Below are 5256 nucleotides of genomic sequence, written 5' to 3'. Positions count from 1 at the left end.
GAGCCTCTTGAAAGGAGGCTTCCGAGCCTCTTGAAAGGAGGCTTCCGAGCCTCTTGAAAGGAGGCTTCCGAGCCTCTTGAAGGGGGCTTCCGAGCCTCTTGAAGGGGGCTTCCGAGCCTCTTGAAAGGATCGATCCGAGCTTTTTGAAAAAAGGCTTCTGACTCTCTTAAAATGAGGCTTCTGGGCCTCTTGGATGGAGACATAGGCCCTCGTGAAAGGAGGCTTCCGAACCTTCCCTTGCACCACGGGTGTTCCACATGGATTACGACAACTCATGTGTGGCCAGATTTAGTCACTACAAAGTTGCTGCAACCATTTTTTCCTGACATGTGCTGCTCGAGTTTTGCAAGAAGGCTTCTGAACATTTTGAAAGGAGGCATTCGAGCTACTCTGAAGAAGGCTTCCGAAGCAAGGATGTTAACGATCATTCAGTAATTTGCGTTCGATCAATTAGTAGTTTGTCAATAACACATTCCAGAAGCTGAACTTCAAATTATGTTGTATGGTGGACTTCTAGTGCGAAGGTTTTTCTACAACTCTGTCTTATGGTTCGTTGTTTGAATTCCATTAGTAAAGGAGTTATAGCTATAGTTTCAGTAACTTAGACTAAATGATAACAACATTCCAATCATTTAGTTTAAGTTACTGTAACTAGTGCTCTAACTCCGTTATTAGTTGAATTCTAATAACGAACCATTAGGCAAAGTTGTAGAAAAACCTTCGCACTAGAAGTCCACCATACAACATATTTTTAAATTCAGCTTCTTGAATGTGTTATTGACAAACTACTAAATGATCGAACGCAAATTACTGAATGATCGTTAACATCCTTGCCGAGAAGTGTAGAAGGATGTTTCTAATCCTCTTGCAACGAAGCAACCGAGCTTTTCTGAAAAAAAAAACCATCATGCCTCTGAAACGGAGGCTTCCTAACCTTTAGATTCCAGATTTTAGTTCAAAAGCATGTTTCTAACATATTATTCAACATTTTGTATAGATCAGGTAGATTGCATTGAAGATCTTTTAAATTTGATCATTCGATGTTTTGTCCGTTTAATCTTTTGTTCCGCAGCCCTTCATACGCTGTTGGCTTTGATCTACTGATCGCCATGCATATTATGTACAAGACAAAGTCTTGAAATAAAAAAACACAATTATCAAAACTTTATCAATAAGCTCCGATTGAAATTGTAATACGTCCGCCATTATGGATTTTTGTCCGAGGTACCCCCTAAGACCAGCGAAGGTACCCCCAGGGGTACATGTACCCCAGGTTGAGAACCGCTGATATAGAGTGTACTTACATTTATTGATGAACTTAGCCTATGTTTGACTTATCCTAGGGTTTTGTTGTAGTGTAGTGCGTGTGTTTTCGTCTATCCCACGGTGACAGCTAGGCACACGATCGTGTCCGGACACATGAGAGGGAGAAAGACTACCGGCGCCATGCCGGCCACCCCGCTGCTTGACATGCCATTGTCGAACTCGCACCACAACATCACCTTCTGCATGCTATTGCACCATGGTGTCGAAGAAAGGCCTAGGATAGGCATCGAAATAAAACATTAGCAAGACGATAATTGCACTACATTTTTCGGATTATGGTGAAACTCATCTAATCAGTCTCTTACCGATCTCAAGAAGTATAATCTACTCCTGCCACATCGGAGCTACTGACGTATTTCCCACTTAATCTTCTCCTGCTGAGAAAGACACTTCACTTTAGTGGGTCAGAGGTCAAAACAAGGTCAGCACAACTTACAGAAACTACATCAAAATCCTCACACTGGGCAAAGGCAACACTTTTAAATTTTGTTTAATGTTATATTTGTTCCGCGCGCGCGTGATCTACTCAGGAGTCGAGTTATATCTGATCGTCGCTCCCTATCTGCAGATTGATCATATGTACCTGAGCCGTGTGTGATATGCGATCGGATTTACTCCGACAGGATCGTTCTTCGTGATTACGGGAGATGATATCTCTTATCAGAGAGTGAGTTATATGATCGGGTTCTTGTATGCATGTGCGTAATCTTATGGCAAATGATCAGACGAGTCCTCCCTGTTGGAAGTGTGCGGTAATGGTTGGGTGATATTGACTTCGCATACGCATATCTTAGCAGCTTGCGCCCAGCGGAGCACTCATAGGGCATGTGGCCCAATCGAATGTCGCTTGATTACATTCGATTAGTTAAAAGTGTTCTGTTGTATCGTTGTTTTTAGGTGTGGTGATTTGACATGGTAACATTTAACTACAACCCCTTTGTTGATTGGTAAGGCTGAGAGCTCAACAAGATGCTCAATTCACGGAGCAATAGTCATCTGCCACATACATCAAGCAAAGGAGCAGGTTACAAGCTCTCACTGTAAAAATAACAATTTTACACTAAGAAAAAATTTTACTTTTAAATTGAATATTTTAACACTCAAAACTACCAAATTTTCCAAATTTTTAAAATGAAATGTGCCTAATGTTAAAATCCCAACTTTTTTTCTCTGTGTGGCCAGTTGATTCAAAAGTTTAGGAAGAGAATGTCGTTCCTGTTCGCGTGACTAACAGCCAAAGTACCGGTACTACAAGTGTCAAACCGATGTTGGTGATGAAACTGAACATGCACTATAACCTGATGCATACATTATGGCCAATTGACCTATCCCGTCAAAAATTGTATCTCGTTTTATTGTCTTAGTCGATTCTTTGGCTTATTTAAGGTCAACTTTCCCAAAGAACCCATATTTTTTGAAGCCTCTAACTGTTTTTAAAATCGAAAACAAAAACCGAAAAAGTGGTGTACGTGTGAATCGGCCTGAAAAATTCACCCGATGTTCGTTCAAAATCGGGCCAATCTTAAAAAACATCACTTTTTCGATTTTTGTTTTAAATTTTAAAAATACTTATGCTATGTTTCGACAGGGCAAGTGAATTGAACAACTCAGTTGAAATAAATTGACTTGCCAAACGTTGAACATGTTCAACTTTCTTTTCGTTCAAGTGTTTAGACGTTCAGCTCGCGTTTGATTCAAACGACTTGCTCAATTCACTTGCCTTGTTTAAACGTACACACTCACACACTTAAAATAAATCACCGAATTCGGTAAAATTTTACCGAAATCTCAACAGCTGAACTGTTCGGTAAATAATTTTACTGATTTTCGGTGATTTTGACAGTTGAACAATGGAAAAAATTACAAAAAATCTGTAAAATTATTTACCGAACAGTTCTGCTGTTGAGATTTCGGTAAAATTTACCGAATACTGTGAAATGAGTTAAGTGTGCAGTTTTTATGTCTGCATCTCGGCAAAATCCGTACAGCCGTGTTCCCAGCAAAACAGAAAACTGATATCCCGTCAAAAATGAGGTTTGTTAGCTGAGTTTCGGCAAATTATTTGCTGGTTTTCAGCAACTTTGATATCTCGGCAAAAAAACATGTTTGCTGGGACTCGGCTGTGCGAATCTCGGTAAAAGTTGTACAAATTGCTGAGATCCCGTTAAAAAAATAAGTGTGTAGCTTTAGAGCCGTCGAAAAATATGGGTTCTTTGGGAAAGTTGACCTTAAATAAGCCATAGAATCGATTGAGCGAATAAAAATGTTCGACAGAAAAAGTCAATTGAAGCTTGTTGAAGCATAATTTCGCAAAATAATTTAAATGACTACAGCGCCACTAGACTACAGCGACCCTGCAGCGGATAGATCGACTCCACGGGATTGTTCTTCACTATACTGAGTCTTCTGGGTCACTGATAATTTTTGGATTGCTCAGCAACTACCTACCGGGTCTTCAAAACGCTCTCCGAGATTGGGATCAACAGGCAAACTGTCATTGACGATGCCATCGCAACTTTTCGCCTATTGACTAAGATCCGGAACCGACCCGTCTCTGTTACTCAAGGCAGCAAGCTTGCTGCCGTAAGATTTCCTGTCTCTTTTCGAAGGAATTTGTCCATATTTCCTTTTAAAGGCCAACACCTCATCCAGGGCCATCATTGCGCATCTCCTTTCGACAGTTCTTTCGTATGACAGTGTGCATGATTTGCTGGTTTCGAGTTGAAATACGCAATGCCACCAGCTTGTGTTCACATATTCCTCTTCTCTTCACCTTACTTCTTTTCGATCCCGCTTTCGATAGTGCTTCGGTGCTTTTTAGGCGTGTTTCATCTATCTTGTCACCGGTCGATTGTACCTTCGATTCACAATGCTTGCAGATGTATTGTTTCACGCGCTCAACTACTGTTAACAGTTAGGCTATAGTTTTAATATTTCAATTACCAGTTGATATTTAACTTAGTACTAGTTGACCCGGCAGACGTTGTCCTGCATAGTAGGCGAAAATGATCATTGAGAACTGCATATGCGAGATTCCCATACGAATTTTTTTTTTTAGAATTTCATGATTTACTCAGCTTAGCTAATAATTTTAGACTCAGGAAATATCATATAAACCCGTCGGAAACTATAACGAATCCATCCAGCCGTTTTCGAGATATGCGGATACGAACACAGACCATTTCATTTTTATAATATAGATTAAGTTTTAGATAATAGAATCAATTACTACGACTTTTACTTTAGAATTTCTAGTCCTTTGTCCTTTTCTCACTCTTGTACACTAATATATAGCGAACTCGTACGAGTCGTTGCCTCCGAGACGAGCTCGGTAGTCTAGTGGCTACCGCTTCTGCCTTATAATCAGGAGGTCGTGGGTTCAATTCCAAGCTCGTTCCTTTCCTACTTTGTATTTCTATCTTAGTTTTTTTCTGTGTTTCACGTTCTACCAAAACGATTCCTACTGTTATAACCTTCCACACAATCCCAAAACCTCCCGTGGCACCTATGAGAGGTCGTAGAGTTCTCTGCATCTTTCTTAAGTAGGTGTCCAACTAACCATCCTTCCCCTTCCTCAGCATTCGCAAGGACGTGGCCAGGACAGATCTCGACTATTGGAGAGTGCAATGCTTCCATCTAAGAGATAGTGATTAGTCCCAAATCAATATCTGAGGTAACGGATGAAAGTAATGCTACTCTCATACTAATGCTAAATGCTAATGCTAACTCGTACGAGTCGTTGTCTCCAAATAAAACCTTCGGTAGGGTTACTGCTACGAGGGATCCCATCGGTACCGAAACTTTGAAGAGTTCTTGTACAAATTGAAAAGACTTACCCTTGGAAATTCCGAATATTTCGAATTTTCTTTATAAATTTTAATCACGTTTTGTAGACATTTAGCATATTCTAAGAAATATCTCATAGGATTT

General features: G+C 40.2%; 1 long non-coding RNA gene across 1 annotated transcript; it reads right to left on the bottom strand.

Moving 5' to 3' along the window:
- Positions 1 to 1425: 1425 nt before the first annotated feature.
- LOC134213720 (uncharacterized) lies at positions 1426 to 2123 on the bottom strand. The gene is made up of 3 exons (XR_009979511.1): positions 1763 to 2123; positions 1632 to 1703; positions 1426 to 1540 (listed from the first exon to the last, which is right to left on the bottom strand). It is a non-coding gene; the product is annotated as an uncharacterized LOC134213720 (long non-coding RNA).
- Between the last annotated feature and the right edge of the window lie 3133 nt (positions 2124 to 5256).

The sequence above is a fragment of the Armigeres subalbatus genome, chromosome 1 (assembly GCF_024139115.2).
Source record: "Armigeres subalbatus isolate Guangzhou_Male chromosome 1, GZ_Asu_2, whole genome shotgun sequence".
Lineage (NCBI taxonomy): Eukaryota > Metazoa > Arthropoda > Insecta > Diptera > Culicidae > Armigeres > Armigeres subalbatus.
The sequence above is the reverse complement of the archived record's forward strand: the minus strand, read 5'-3'. Positions and strand labels throughout refer to the sequence as shown.